The sequence below is a fragment of the Ambystoma mexicanum genome, chromosome 14 (genome assembly GCF_040938575.1).
Source record: "Ambystoma mexicanum isolate Mex_15411 chromosome 14, UKY_AmexF1_1, whole genome shotgun sequence".
NCBI classification, from domain to species: domain Eukaryota; kingdom Metazoa; phylum Chordata; class Amphibia; order Caudata; family Ambystomatidae; genus Ambystoma; species Ambystoma mexicanum.
The window spans coordinates 59,274,582-59,291,502 of record NC_090940.1 but is presented as its reverse complement, the minus strand read 5'-3'; the positions used below and the strand labels follow the sequence as shown (position 1 = coordinate 59,291,502).

Genomic DNA, 16,921 nt, shown 5'->3' with positions numbered 1-16,921 from the left:
GACGAGTCAGAGTTGAGCGTTTAACTTACTGAACTATACACTCGTATTACAGCATACTTGAACAACTGTGCAGTTAATTTATTGTGCTACCTACCCCCGCCTTTTCCTGCCCACTGTTCCCTCCAGTCCGTTTTCAATACACAATTTTACATCAATATTATCACCTTCATAAGAAGTGTGCCCTGACTAAATGTGACCAGGCCAATGAAAGCTCGAGCCTGGCTTGAGCAAAATCTCTGACTCTGGTTAGGCTCTAGGATTTGTGGGGCTGTACAGGTAAAACAGAGCTGAGCCAAGCACAGAGCCCCCCTCCTCCTTCTCTGTGCATGTTACTAAAATAAATAGACATTTTACTATGAAAAAAATTATTTGCTCAAAAGGCAAATACACAATTATATTGTGTGTTGACTGCTTTAATAATCGGAAGGTTAGGGATATTAATATTGCATGTAGAAGGTACAAGCATTGGACGATTATCTAATAAGGATGTGTGTCCTGAAGATTACTGTGAAATACATTCTGGGTTGCATCTATTAAAATCATAATGATGGTAATACGTATTTTTGGTTGCATAATGTACATGTCATTTCTTTCAAGGCTTGGCTCATGCTTTTGCACTCAGGGACAAGCTAGATCCTTGGCTTGGCTCTGTCTTGACACACCATGCCACGTTACTACTGCTTCTAAACACTGCAATAACAGGTGTAAATGTAAACCTCAGGGTCATAGCTTTACAAAATGCTCTTGGTACGCATTTAAGGAGCATCAGCTGGTAAAATAGCTCAGCAGATTAAGTGTGTGCAACCTGCAGGCTCAAATCCTGTCAAGATCACCTCAGCCTTTCATCGTGTGAAGTCCTCAAATGAGTACTAATTTCAGTTGGGTATTAATAATTATAAACACAACTTTTCTATTGAAAGTGAAATACAAGTTATAGATGATCATTTTTATAAATGCCTAAATGTTTGCATCACCAACTCCAAGCAAAGACACAATATAACGTCAGTGTCTTACATTTCTGTTTCCTGATTTTGACTGCTGTTCATCCTATTAACCTTCGGACATGCCTGTATAAAAATCATATCCAGGTGTTTTTTGCTTCCTTTAGCTTTGAACAAATCTCATTTTTATATACGCATGGCTGGAGCTGAATGTTATTGGGTCATGAGTGGATTAGCAGTGAGACTGTAGCCCTTTCACGTAGCTTACATGAAACCAAAACATGGATGTTACCAATCTATACATTGTTGTTTGTGTTTAATAGGGTGACACCAGTTATTTAGGATGAAACCTAAGATCCATTGATTTTTCAAAAATTCTATCGCTAATGACTTGAGTCATATGATGCAGCTGTATGACATTTTCCAAAGATGTTTTATCACACGTATCCCATAAAAAGGATTGCTGCAAATTTGTCCAATGGTTTAGAAGTCATAATACATTAAATAAAGGCGTGTGTTTTCAGCATTTTGCATTGGTTTTCCCACAGGGAAAATGGGTATTCACTGAGCAGTGAAACAAAACCGCTGGGCAGATTTGCTTCAAATCTGTTTCATAAATGGCAAAAGCGATGCAGTTGGGCATTTGTTGGTTTGTTGGATATTCGTTTAATAGTCTTTTTTTATTATTTGGCAGCCAGTGCGGTGCAGAACGTATCAAAATCATGTATATGTCTGCTATGATGCATCAGAGCTTCTGAGGCTTTCCAGAAATAACTAAAACTGCCTTTTTTTCATTGAAGCAAGGCTTTCTCATGAGTGGTCTTGTGCGGACAGGAAATCACAATAAGCTTAAAATTAAATTGGGGAGCTGAAAGGGGTGTTTATCTTCCAGGTGGATGTTGGGAGCGCGAAAGTGCAGAAAAGGAGCAGTGTCATAGTGTGTGATGGATTAGGGATCATTATTTCTTTCCATTCATTTTCACATGCTTGCAAGAAAAGTTCTTAAGACCATTTGCGAGGAATGTGAGGATAACTTGAACATTTTACTTTTGGAATTGTGTCACTGGAATAAGAATGGGGTTACAATGACATTATGAGAGGGGCTTGTGACAGTCAGCAGGATAAATGTGGGGAGAGTTAAAGATCTGAATTGGGGCGCATTTAATGTTTTTGGGGGGCTTTATCAATGTGTTTTCATCTTCTCGCAAGTATCAGTGACTAACCTGTTATAATCATGCAAGCAAGCAGAGTGTTGTTTCAAATGGCAATTTCTCACAAGAGGTATCTTTGCACTAACAAAAAAAAATGTTTTACATTCTTGCTGTAAAATCTCACAACAAAGGGATGGACGTAAAAAAATATTTTCAAAATGTCTACCAACATACTAATATTGAATATGAAATCTACAATGATATGACAACAAAAACCTAAGTACTATAGATGGTGTGAGACAGCATAACAAAACCTTGGGAATTCTGCAACAACCTTTTGTTAAGAGGCAGCTACATTGAAACAGATCAACGCAACATAAACCCTGGAAATTCAGGGAAAGAACTTTAGTTGAAGTGATTTTAAGGTGAGGGTTTAAAGAACAAAAACTTGAAATTCGGCATGTGTTGTTAGCTATGCGCCATGTTGCATAGCGCACAAGCACACCAATGACATTACAGATTACATTGCGCATGACATCACTTATTACATCTTCAGTGAGATAACAGGAGACTAAAGCACACAATTCCCTTGGTCTATTTCAAGACACATGACAAACAGTCTATAGGTGTATGGGTGGTGCATGCTAACAGAACTATAACGGTGGGCCCATTATGGGAATAAAGTGGCCAATGAGCTGTGGCCAGGCCCAGGAGCTATTCTTTGAGTCTTGTTTGGGCCAAGGGAATTTCTGGGCAGTGTCAACAGTGACCCCGGCCACAGACCATGGCCAGTGAGCAGGAGTCCATGGACCTGTTATGGGAGTAAATAGGCCACTGGTCCTGGCCGCAAGTGGCTATTCTGGTTGTCATGGTGCAACCTGAGGCATGTCGGAAGGGGGCAACTAATGAAGACACCACATTTGATATCACTAAAAACATCACATAAAATATCACAGGAACTAGCCATCAAAGTAAAAAGTTCAGTGTGCTCTACACTCTGATGTCACTGATGAGGTAATAAGTGATGTTATTCCTTTCCATTGGAACTGCCTTCCCCTCCCCATCCGCTCTACGACCTCCTACCGTTCATTCCGCACTTCTCTAAAATCTTATCTCTTCCATTCACTCCCCTAGCTTGTTTTTGCTACCTCTCTTACTTCTGATTCTACCTCTACCCACTCCTCCTACTCCCTCTCTCGCTTTGGTCCCTCTCCAATAGCGCTTAATCTCATCAATAATGCACATTGTTCCTTGTACTGTTTTCTGGTTTTGATTCAATTGTTATGTAATGCTTGTTGTATCTTGTGTGTTCCTCTTGTAAAGCACTTTGGCTTAAAGCACTATATAAATTAAAATAAATACAAATAAATATGAATACATGTCATCTGTGAAGAGATATACAAGAAGGGGCAGAGTTAAGGTGGGGTAGCTTCCAACACATGCTGAATCTCAATGGTTCTGTTGTGTTAACATCACTTGAACTAAATTTTAAGGGGTTTGCTATATTGCACTGTTTCAACTTAAATGTCTCAGAATTAAATTTTAATCAGGAATAAGTATATATACAGCAAACACAAACGCACAGCTTCATTATAATATAGAATTTTGCTACAGGCAATTATAAGTCTTCCCCCCCACTTCCCAACCCTCCTAAATATAATTCCTGGAAAGGGCACTGAACATGCATACCCATTACAGTTTTTCTTGGTTAGAAATATTCGCCTGATTTTGGTAAGAAAAAAACATATCTGGAGTCGGCTTTTTTAAAGTTACCCTGGTTTCTGCATCTATTTTAAGTAGAGTTTCCCATAGTGTGAAATGAATACTTTATATAGGGTCTGTAGCTTCAGGGAGAGGCGTGGGGTACGTTTTTCTGTGAAAGTTTGTCTTTAAGTATTGATGACTGCGCTCTCATGTTGTCTCATGCGCTGTCTATTAGCGTACATATCCCAGTTCGATGTCTTCTCGTTCTGGGGGTTGCAGTTTTGGGTCCCGGGGTGCCTGACGACTAGTTATGACAGACCAGGCTGCTCACATCTGACAGCATACATGCCAACCCTCCCGATTTAGGCGGGAGACTCCCGATTTTTTCATTAAAAACAGTGCTATTTTTTACTGTCTCCTGCATAAAATAACAATATCCCCAATGCATTCCTATGGGGAAAACGCATTCTCCCGATTTCGGTGCTGAAATCTCCCTCTCAGGGGCTTCAAAATGTTGGCATGTCTGTGACAGTGATAACTTTGGGAACTCTGTCGAGTTGTGGCACTGGTTTCTGCAGTCTGCTCTGCCCAGGGGTGGACTGCCCTATGGGGAACTAGGGAACTCTGAAGATTTCCCAATAGGCCTCTGCACCCTGGACATAGCTCTCAACTCACCCGCTTTTGACAGGCGTCAGCCGCCTTGCAAGCAGCTAAATCACCCGCCAAGTCCCTCATACGCCCATTCACTTCTGTGGCCTCTCACCTGCCAAAAAGAAAATCGGGTGTTTTCAACGGCCTTGGAGACATAAAAGGCATAGCTCGCAACACACCCGCTTTTGGCGGGTGTCACCCACCTTGCAAAGGGCTGACTCACCCGCCAAGCCTCCTGCACGACCATTCACTCCAATGGGCGTCTCACCCGCCAAAAACAAAATCGGGTGATTTCACCCGCCTTTTGCGAGACAAATGGTTGAGAGCTATGTAAAAGGTTGGGAGCTATGCCTGGGCCTCCTTTGTGTGGTAACCTATTTTATTTCCACTTTTTCTCATAGGAAAAGGGTTGGGCTTGTTGAAAATGTGTCATATGGGGCCACTTTGAAGTCGGCCCTGTTTTGGTTCCCACTCCACCCCTGGCTCTGCCCTCCCCGTAGCACCATACCCCCTGCGTTAAGTCCCCCAGTCCCCCTCTCTCACTTGGCCCGCCAGCGTCTGCCGTTAGCCCGTCCGTCGGTGGGCTTGTTGCGTGGCTCCTCAGGCGGCGCGCCCGTGCGCCATCTTTTCACGCTCGCGCTCTCACCGCCAGCCGAGCGCGCGAAGCAAACTGCTTCTCTCTCGCGCGTGCGCAGAATGTTCTCGCGCCAGCCGCCAACTGCCCCTGGCTGGCGGCGCGACCGGACCGAGCAACGGGGGCCCACGCGCCGCAAGAAGGCAGCGCGATTGAGGCGACCCGTGACAGCGAGAGAAAAACATGTCAGCGTCGGGCCTAACATGCGTTCAGTCAGAACATGAAAACACGCCGCCCCTCTTGTTTGGGGGTAGAGCTGGGGCTCTGTGCTGTAAAATTGACTTCTGTGAGCAACGCTTGTAATTTTTTTTTTTTACGATTAGGTACTAGTTTGCCCCAAAACCCCCAAACGTACCTCTCAACTCATCTTTGGTTGTAGTGTTCCAACTTGACCAGTGGCGAATTGGTGCTCCCACGAAGCCAAATGCCTCCCATAGATTTGAATGAGACCCATTGCATTACCTGCTCATTATTATCTAAAGATAGTTCCAAGGGTGATGATTAAATGAAAAGCCATTTTGAGTGTGGTCCAAGTGAAGGCTTGTTGGGAAAATGAAGATTAGTCCTATAGGAGGGTGAACCCTCTAAATGGGGATGAGTTGAGAGGTATAATGAGGTATGCCTGAGATCTCAGCCTTGATGTCTCTTGAACTTGTGATCGCTGAGTAGGGGCGAATAGTCCATTGAGAATGGAAGGGCCCGCTGCCACTGTAGACAAACATGCTGGAGCCCCTCACAGATACCATCAAGCTGGCACATAAACATAGGCGCCAGAGGCGTTGCTAGGGGGCAGCTGAGGGGGCCAAAGCCCCAGATCTTTTGGTTGTAGCAGCAGAAAGCTCAGGGGCTACAGCCAAAAGGCTAGTTAGCCCCGAGTCCCAACATCAGCTTAGCCCCGGATCGTTCCAGACCTAGGAACACCCCTGATAGGTGCTAACAAGAATTGAGGTTGGTAATGCATTTCAGCCGCTACTTGGAGTGTTGCATCTCGGGGTGTAACTGTGCTTGTGAGTATTAGCAGATGTGTTTGCGAGGTTCTGTTCATGGGTCACAGAGAATGTAAACTTTTCATGACCATGAAATTCGTGGTCCTCTAGCACTGCAGGCATATATAGATATTGTTTTATTTTCATAAACGAACATTTTATTGATTCCGTCTTGACTTTTTTCACATTTCTATTATTGATGACTGATGTATGTATGCCCTGTGCAAAATGGACTTTTCAAGGCTACTGAGTATATTAAAGAAAACAGAAAGGGCCTCATCACGAGTTGGGCGGTAACGCCGATGCTATTACCGCCGGCGCTATTAGCCCTACCACCAAAAACCCCCGGCGCTATTAGCGCCGGATCACGGGTTTGGCGGAACGGTTAGTGCCCATTCCCCATTGGGCCCATTCGGGAATTCCTCATTCCCCATTGGGCCCAATGGGGAAAATTCGCACTATTACCGCCGGCGGATTTCCCACCGGCGGTATTAGCGCCGAAAATCGGCAAATCCGCCCAAGCCATGATCTGGCAGACCCTTAAATGCGGCAGTAATAGCGCTACTGCCGCATGTAAGGGTTACCGCCAGACTCGTGATGAGGCCCAAAGATTGGAAAAAAATAGGAAGAAGAGCACTCTTATTTTTTAAAAATAATTTAGAAACATAAATGACAGGAAAATATATATATGGCGAGCATAAAAGATGCACATTTTAAAATTGACTGTACCTTAGTATAGGCATTAAGTGTAGTCATTAGGGAGGCGAATTCATGCAAATTACTAAAAACAAAATTAATTATATCAATTGATCAGTGTTTTATCATATATTGTGCATTTGGTTAACTATTATAAACCTTAAGCACAGTAACAGATACAAATAAAATGGATTAAAATACAAGACAATACTATAGATATTCTATGTGCATTTCAGTCACAGCTCTAGCTCGTGAGTGGATAGGATCAGCAGGTATTAAGTCGTCAAAGGCTCCGTTATCATTTTCAATGCCTCCTGCCATATATTATACGCAGCATTGCTAATCACTAGAAAGGTGGCCCCAAACAATGTGCTCCAAAACTGATCTTCTTGAACATCTGCGATATGTGAGACAAAGGCTTGATATCCCTGCAATTCTGTTGTCCAAGGCTGGGATACTGTGTTATTATATGTCACACTTTCTCAATAGCAGTATAACATAATCTACACATCCTGTTGTCATAAGGTACCTTTCACCAGCTGCCAGGATATTTATAGATAGGTAGTATGTTGAATTGCAGATGGCTGATAAATCTTGTCACGTCTTTAGTACAGATTTTAGTTATATATGTGCAAGGTTTACTGTTAAAAGACCAGACTTCCATATTCAGTGTATCTCTTTTTTACATGTAAAGTAGCAATACTACAAGCTCTATCCCAAACCAGAGTGTTTTGCTTTAATTTTTTATATATATCTGGTGCAATCATATACATTCCTATGGTGGTAATAGTGCCTACTTACAAGTCAGTATTGTGAAAGTGTTTGCTTGCAGTCTCCTTTAGTGCAGAAAGGAACAGATTAGGGCAAGAGACTCGATAGCTAAGAAGAGCCCTGCAATGGTCTTACTGCTGATCGGAGCTGATACTAGGGAACAATATAGTTTACAACACTTTATATACCAGTAGGCTCTTAAAGAGAGCAGTCCCAATTCAAGTCGGAGGGCTTCAACCGGAGCCGCGCTGGGAACCCCTAGGATAGATATGAGGATTTTTCCCTCCAATCTTTCCATCCAACCCATAAAGGGTTAAGAGAGTAATTCAAGGCCGTAGGTTATTCCTGGGACTATACTGGTAGTATAGATCATCAGAAGTCCTGACCACTTCCGTAGCATTTTGATCTTAATATATTCTTCATTATAGCCATGAGTAGGGGCTGTATGGATGGGAAAGCCCAAGTAGATATATCTATCCACTATTTCTAGTGAGGAGTTATTAAGTTTCCATGCATAGGATATTTTCTCTCTCTGCTGCCTAAGAACATAACTTTGGTTTCCTCGGCATTAATACCCAGGCAATTATCAAATTCGTAAATCTGTAAGGTATTGAGGGACCGTAGGAGCCCACTTCGTGTACAATCCACCAATACAGGATAGTCTTCATACAGTAGCCACGAAATAGGCTCAGAGCCTAAACGAGGCGGAAAGTTATGTACCTCATTCAGGACTTCGTCCAGGTCGGATACATAGAGGTGTTACAGCAGTGGTGCAAGGACTAACCCCTGCTTAAGTCTGACATTGGTCCCAACACGGGACAAGGTCATGGCGTCTTGGTTCAAACGGATAGATACTGTGGTATCTTGATATAGAGCCATGGTGAGATACAATAATGAGGGGTCAAGGCCCCATTGTCTTTGCTTTTCCTAGAGAAGGGTCGGTGAGAAGGAATCAAAGGCCTTAAAAAAATCAATGAAGCAGACATACAAATTCCGCCTATTTCTAATCATCTCTGAAGTAAGGTATTGTAATACAGAGGCACTGGTGACTGTGCTGTGTGCCTTCCTGAAACCTGTTTGCTATTTTTTAGTCGGCCACTGATTTCATCCCATGAAATATTTTCTGATTCAGGGAGGCAGAGATCTTCACTCTAGTATCCAACATGGCCAATAGCCTATAGTTGGAGGGATTCTCCAGCCCACCCTTTTTATAGATTGGGACCAGTATGGTTTCCCTCCAACTATTCGCCACTTGTCCTGTTTGCAAGATACATCTGAACCAACGCTCCAGGACCCCCGCCCAATATTCAGGATTAGATTTATAGATAATATTAGGCACTGCATCCGGTCCCGGGGCTCGAGAATTACGAAGCCCCATAATTACTCACCTGATGTCATCAAAGTCCAATGTCAATGAGTCGTTATGAGTATTGTGCCACACCTCCGTAGTTGTTTTGGGGATTGTCTCGTCATGATATAATGTAGAGCCATGTGCAAGCCAAGCCATCTCAGAAATGGGATTGCGTTTGTTGTTAATTGTACCAGACAGATAGCAGCGGTAATGGGAACAGAATTTTTGTTATCATTGGTGCGTAGTAATTTGAGCATAGGTTTCCAATTAGCATTGTCTACAGAGCTCTTATGATGGCTTGCCAGTTTTTATATCTGGTAGACAGCAAAGTAAATGCAGTATTTCTTTGGCAAGGTGTTAATTGCTTGTTTCCATTAATCGTTGCCCTATCTCAACGATATTGTTTCTTCTTGGTGTTTATCTGTACATCAAAAGGGCCTCTCATCTCATACACCTGAGAGTTACCCACCCACGTCAGCTTAAGAGCAATGGAAAGCGACTGCATGTTCTTGAGGGTGTCCCAATTATAGTGCGCAAGCATGCCTTCCAACACAGGCTGGTGTGACTGTATGTGCATATTGAGTTTCTCAATGTTTATATCTGTCACGGTTTATTACACGGCACATGCCTGCCAAGGAACTAATTCCCCTACAATGAATGTGGCGCACAATAAAATGCTTTTTATTTTTGAGTATACTACAGATTCTTTCTGAATAGGCCTCCAACCCGTCTCTCACCCAACCTCCAAAAAAAACACCAATGTTGTGGCAACACAAAAATGAAATAATCTCTACAAAACAACCAGGTTAAGATATACTAGTACAGTTAATTCTGTTTTTTTAATGACAGAACAGAAAAAGACCAATTTACCACAAAATGATAGCACCTATGGTTAAGCACTCCCCCCTGCAACACTCACCCCCAAACATCAAGTAAACCTGATTCATTTGAATGGAAGGCAGTGGCAAGGAGTAGGAATATAGGAAGAACATCAGATTTGGGTTGAAGCCCACTACCACAAGATGGGAAGCCAGCAAAGAAAGGGAAACCCTGTGTTTGGAGCAAAATGGAAGGACGTGATTTTGATTATTTCTCACAACTGCTAGGGGACAGAATAGAAGAAAATTCATATTGCCTACACTTAGGAGACAGGCAAAGTTTCAGAGAATAATAATCAGCACTCCAGGGCAAAATAAAAATGAAGCAGGAAAATCGTTTTTTTTGGGAGAAAGCAAATGCAAAGGGAAAGTACAGTGGCAAATGGAAATTTGTTTACACTGAGGCTTACAATGACAGACAGCTGAGGGAAGGGGGTTAGCTTACAATAGGAAAATCGGTTTTCAGTGACAAGGACAGAGGTACATTACAGGCAGACTTCAGGGCAAAAGGGATTGCTCACACTAATGAAACCAGTTGGGGTTTAAACTGACAGATGCAAATAGGGATTTGTTTGGTAATGCACACAATACACGGACAAATTCGGGTTTCAGCTCACAATGGAAATAATTCTGTTGGGACAACACTTTAATGACTATAACAATTAAATACAAACACCAGGAACAAGATTGTTGGTTTCAAATTTCAATAATCCCGATCCGTGAAATTCAATGGGGGAATTTTGTATTTGTATTTTATTGAATTTATATAGCCCTTTAATCCAAAGTGCTGTAGATAAGAACTAGAAGAAATACAACAAGCAAAAGATGGTAATTGAATCACAACTCGAAGACATCATAAGTAACAATTTACATTATTGCTGATGTGAGGAGGGAGCGGAGCGGGACAAGGGATAGGGGAGCGACACTTAAATTGAAATAGTGAAAGGAACAATTTACATTCTTGGTAGCTTACAAAAAATACCAACGATTTACACAGACAAATGTGGTGTTTTCTTAATGGGGATATGCTAACATATACAGGCAAACAAGAGGTTCTTCTATGGGGAAATGACTGAACTACATGGGCAACTTGGGTTTTCAATGGGGAAATATTGGATCCACTTCTACAAAAATGTAGGGTTTATGCAATTTAGGGCTGGGTTTATTGCTACTTACATAGCAAGCTTTTGTTTAAGGGGATCTGGTCACTCCACTCTCAAAAATGGTAAGGTTCAGCAGCCTTCTCTCTGTCCTCCTTTTCTGTCTTCCCGGTTTTTGTGTGTCTTGAGTCCTAGTACAGTCCCCCTTCTATAGCAGAAATGACATCACTAATTTTACAATCTATGGGGAGTACCTGTAATTATCGCTGTCGCTAGGATTGGACAGTTACCATCCCTCTCTCTGCCCCCAGTCAGGATTGGTTCACGGGAGGAGAGCACCATCTGTATTTTCCATTTGTCATCATCCTTTTTTTCTCCTTTCAACTTTTTGGCAAAAACTAGTTATGTAGCATAACTTCATAATTGTACTAGCGGCTTCCTTATGACATATATATTTTGTTTGAGCTGATCATGGGGAATTAGCTAAGCCGACTGCCAAATTCGTACGATGTAGCATGGCGATGTGTCACATTTTTGTCATTTTCATAAAATGTACAACAGTTAAAATATGTAAGTTATCAAGCATGTTCCTAATTTCATTTACCATCTCTTCACCCACTCTCATAATTGTCACATGTTCATATCAGCCAGAAACCTAATCTAACTGGCCATTACAGTTCCCAAAGCCACAAGTAGATGCATTTTATACCCCTAAAACCGCCTGGAAATTACATGAAAAATTGATTAAAAACAAAATTAATCCTCAGTCTGATTGCTGTGTAACATGCCTAAAACAAAAATAGTCTTTTTTAATTAATTGGGAATATCTCCTGTTCAGCAAATGGGAGGCGGCTTCATCCCCCACAGCCATCTGCCACCCTGGGCTCGCCTGTGACCAGAGCTTTTTATGAGTCTCTTTGAAGTCAGTGTTGGCTCTTTTGAAGTGAGTGCCACAAGGGCTCACACCTTTTTTGTCATGCTTCCACCAAGGATTGCCTTCTTTAAAATCCCTACTTTAACTGCTTTCCAGAACAGCCAGTCTGCATAATAGGGAAGTTTGACGCCTCCAGCAGCATCACATTTATTGCCGGGTTGTTAGCTGGGAGGTGCGACATCCAGCTGGAGTGGGGCTTGTCATTGTGAAGTTTCTGCCCCCAGCCAGAACAGGTTTTTCCTGAAGTAATGTCTCTCCATCTGTCACTGGAGTTTTGTGGGTGACACATCCTATACATTGGCTTTGGTCACCCCCCCAACCCCCCACATGAGGTTTTGCTTTCCTGAAATTTTCCTTTGAGCAGTCATATTTTTTTCCATTGTGTCTTTTTAACGCCGTTTTAATTTGCAAACAAACATGCAGGCCGTTTTTGCTTGTAATGTTTAAAAATCCTGTTTTCCATGGTACGGGATTCTTTGATCCTTCCTTTTGGGTGAATTACATTGCTGCTGGTCCATTGATAATGACAGGTAGGCCCCTTTCCCAAAGGTTCTTTAATTTTACATGAACAAAAGAAAAAGCCAGGCCGTTTTTGGTTGCAGTGTTTAAATTCTTGCCATTCATGTGAAATAAAAGCAATAGCCAGGCCGTTTTTGTTGCAGAGTTGAAATTCCTGCCATTCATGTGACAGGGAAAGCAAAAGCCATTTTTGGTTGCAGTGTTCAAATGGCTGCTATTCATGTGAAAAGGACTTCTATTTGTGGTTTTTAAAAGCACCCCACATGCCCCCATGCTTTTCCGTGACTCTTTGTTGGGGAAAAGCAGGGCAGAGTGGGGTTTCTTAGGCATAATTTTCCTTCATCAGGGAGTGGGCACCCCGGTATCCTCTTCCGGCCCTGGGTTGGGAGGTATCGCATGGCAGCCCCCTTCTTCCTTTTTTTGGGAGTGGGCACTTCAGGCTCCCCTTCCATCTTTGGTTTGGAGGGTGTGGCACGGCACCCCCTTTCTTCCTTCCCTTCCAGGTCCCCGGGTTTCTCATCGGACTCCGCTTGCATCTCCAGTCTGGAATTTGAGGATGTTAGTTATCTAGTAGAAGATTTTAAAAAAACAGGTTTCAGTACTTTTTACACACATTTTTCCCAGAAGATTTACAAGAATTTACAATGACAACAACCTATGGTTATGCATAACCTTCTAGTTTCATAAAGAATTTGTATCTTTTTTTTTCTTCATTTGTACAATAACACCAAGTGATTTACTCTGTTATATATATCTATATATCTACGTATTCATCATCCCAGTTCCAGTTCCTTACCTTTGCTCCTCAGAGGATTCCTGGGCTCTACCTTCACTTGATTCTTTAATCAGCCACACGCCCTGACCCCTTAATTTTTAGGGGGATGGTGAATTGCCGGACTAGTCCTGGGATGGTGGCCTCTTCTCCAGTTTGAACTTCAACTGCATACGGCAGCAATTGAGCTGACCGAAATGTTTTTTCAGGATTGTCAAAGCCCATGGGGTTACCGCCCTGTCGGGACCAGATTTGGCAATAAATTGAGTCCAAAATAATTGCGAATCGATTGAGAATGTCACTGACTAGGCAGAAGGCAGCGGGGACATCTCGCAAAACCCAACACTTATTCTATATGCTTTTATTACCAATGGACATTTTTAGCAGGCACCTGCTAGGCAGGAGATGTTTGGAATTGGGAGTTTCCAGAACCATTTCCCACTTATCAATGAACTTAAATGTGGGAATGGTCTGATTTTTTTTGTGGTTCCTGAATAACGCTTCACTGATTAAGCTTTTTCCATTACCCAGGCATACTCTGACGAGAACAGGTTCCCCCCACATTTATCTGAATGGGGGGGAACAGCTGTTCACCCTTTTTCTGAATATCAGCCGAGCTTTGAGCTGGCTTTTCATCAGGGAGTTTGGGTTTTCTTCAAATTGTGGATCAGTATAACATTTCAGGGTATTTCTTTCCAGTGTGGAATGCCATTTAAAACTGGGAGGAATGTTGATTCTCAAGAATGGAGAAGGGTTTCCATCACCAGTTTGTTCCCCTGCAGCAATTTCAGTTATGTCGGGGACTTGATTGTTCCTAAAGTGGAACTCAATTTTTGTTAGACCGCTGCTCAACCATATGACATGTGCCATTTAAATTACATAGTTGGTGCTCTGTTTTAGTTTTATTGGCCAGAGGACCTTGTTCACGCAGTCTATTAGGGGTGACAACCTCTGAAGGAGGTCATTCCCTAGGAGACAGGGGATTACCTCTGGAGTGACGACTATAACCGGTTGTTTCACCTTGTGTTGCCCAATTTTGATCTCCAAATTCGCAGTCCCCTCGACGGAAATGTAATTTAAGATGACGTTCTGGAGTTGTCTAGGAAGAGGTGTGAGGGAAATTTGGTGACTCTCCCCCTTCCTGAATTGATTTGATCAAATGCCTTTTTATATAGAAGGGTGGCTTGGGATCCTGTATCCACCAGCGCTGAAAATGCCCACTGCCCTTGCAACCTGACTGGGGCATAACACCTACCAAAGGAAATTAGCATTTTGGGCTAGCTGGGTGGTTAACTTCTTTATTTTGAACTCTGAAACTGTGTGACCTTGGGCAATTTTCTGTGTCGGAGTTCGGAATCTTTAAACAAAATTTGGCATCCTGAAATTTGGTGGATTTGGGAATCCCCTTTTTCGCCTGATTCTGTGCTGTCCCCCTTTTCCTGGAGACAGTCACTTGAACCGGTTTGGAGGGAGGATCCCTCATTTATTTCTCAGTTCTCGGGATGACATTCTTGGAGTTCAGGCATAGGTGTACCCAGTCTAAGTTAGGATCTTTTTTTCTTTGGGAGAAATCCCCCCATCCTTCAAAGAGAAGACTTTCTTCCCAGAATCCTCCAGGGCTTCTTCCCCTTCAAACTAGAGGACGCTGATATCCTCCACAAAATGGGTCTTCTTTGTCCGTTGGTTTCTCCTACTTACTCTCTGTTCCCTAGGTTGCAGTTTTTTGGGGGTAGGAGATTTGGGTTCAGACTCAGAGATTTCTAGGGGCTTTTCACGGGTGAGGAAGGAAGCTTCCTCAAGGGCTTTGCATCCCCCTTCCTCCTGATTCTCCTCCTCTGCAACCTGTTGATTGTCAGGGTTTTCTTCCCGTCATTGTTCCGGGGTGCCAGACCCTGGGTTTGAGCTGTTCTGGGCAGACATGTTCATTTGAGGGCTCTTCTGAGCCCTCAACATGCGACCCAGGTCTTGGGTCAAGCTCTGGACCTGGCGCTCCAGTTGTGACACCATCTCTTGCTGATACGGGGGTCTAGGGTCAAATCTTTGCTGCTCTCAGGAAGGGTAACTGTCCCTTCTCCCCGAGTAGCTTGGGTATTGAGGGTTTCCCGGGTAGCCCTGCATCCTTGGTCTCCCTTCTCCCTAATTTGAGGGTCTAGACTCCTGAAAGCGAGGGGAGAGAGAGAAGGATTGTTCTGTATATTGGGGTTTGGAGAGTACCTGGGGAAGAAACTTAAACTGGAGGGTGGAATATTACTGAGGGAAGTTTGGTGGGAAATTTGGGGGAAAGTTGGGAGAAAAATTACCTGTGGCAATACTTACCTGGTTGTATCCCCCCTTGAGCCAAGGGAGTCCATACGTACCCCAAGATGAATCTGTTTGCCTTATACCTTGGGCTAATGTAGTCGGCAGACTCGGGTGACTCATTTGTGGGGTACCCTGCCTGGCTACCACCTTCTTGGGACTGGTCAGAGGGTCTTCTCTGTCTCTGGTTTGGTTTGTTAGCGGGAGGTGTATTTTTAGCCCCCCCATTTCTAGGTCCAAAATGGGGGTATTCTTCACCTCTGCCACCTTTGCAACAGTGGGGGTGTTGGTCGGTTTGAGATTTTTGGGGGAATTCTTATTTTCCACAGGCTTTTGGACCTCATCGATATGGGTAGCTTGTTCTATTACCCAGTCCCGGGTCCTTTCTTTGTGGAAGTCCCTAACCAGTTGTGTCATTATGTACTTAGGGAGGGCATGGAAATAGGTATTAATGAACTCCCTACTGTTTGTGCTCCCCCATCTAGCGGTTTGGGCAAATGCCCGCTTTAATTCTTGGTCAAACTCTCTCAGTGCCTGATCTTCTACGCACTGCAGGTTGTAGGCCACCTTGCGGGCCTCCTGTGGGTTCTGGTGCACAGAGAAGTGCTTCAGGATGGCCGCCTTGTAGTTAGACCACCTTGAATGATTCTGATCCTCCAGCACAGCAAAGAAGCTGGAGTACTCCGGGGAGAATGTTTACTTGGCAAATTCCATGGGGTTATGCTATTTTTTTATGCCAAATGACATCATCATCTGGTCATACAGCTCCAGATGCTCCCAGTCTGAGTACTTGGCATTTTCGTGGTAAAGGGTCATGAAGTTTCTAATGGCTTTTATTTATCTAATGGGGTCTTTTACCAGAGTTCTCTTTTGTTTAGCTGCCTTCTTTTTCCACTGCACTTGAGCCCATACACCCTCAAACTCAGAGCTGCTACTTTTTGTGGTTCCGTCCCCATCCTCTAGGCACTCCCTGATTAATTGAGACTAGGAGTCTCTCCGAGAATGACTGGGCCTAGTCTCTTCTCCCCTTTTGTATTGTGGGCTCTCTGAGTCACTTCCCTTGGACTCCCTCTTTCGCATAGGGGACTACTCATCTGACTCCTCCCTTCTCCCGGGGTTGGTGGAGAACTCCCCCTACTTCCCTGAATGGGTGGAGGTTTTTAGGATGCTCCTTTGGGGCCTATACTCAGTCTCTTCTGTATCTGCAAAGTGGACCAGATGGTCCCTTTGTAGCTGATGTCTCTGCCAGTCTAACTCCCTGATTTTCTCTTCATAGGAGTCCTCCTGGTCAGATACATTTGGCAAAATATTTTTGAACTCAAGCAGTGATGCATGTCCATCAGTCTCTGATGGAGACTGGCCTTGTGGCTCAGTCATGCGAGACCTACCTAAATCTAGCGCCTCATGTTCCCTTGTTCTTGTGAACTCCTAGGTATGAAGATAGCAGCGCCTTGTAGGGGAGGGCTACTGCGAGTCCCTGGATCCAGAACTCATGGGAGGCCCAATACCTACCTTCTTGCCAAAATGAATGCAGC

The 16,921-nt window shown here is 43.5% G+C and overlaps 1 protein-coding gene across 1 annotated transcript in view; it reads right to left on the bottom strand.

Annotated features, from left to right (window-relative positions):
- NOVA1 (NOVA alternative splicing regulator 1) overlaps positions 1-5,093 on the bottom strand; it is a 922,724-nt gene extending 917,631 nt beyond the window's left edge. The window contains exon 1 of the mRNA XM_069638522.1: positions 4,991-5,093. The gene's annotated coding sequence lies outside the window, so the exon portion shown is untranslated. The remainder of the gene's footprint in view (positions 1-4,990) is intronic.
- Between the last annotated feature and the right edge of the window lie 11,828 nt (positions 5,094-16,921).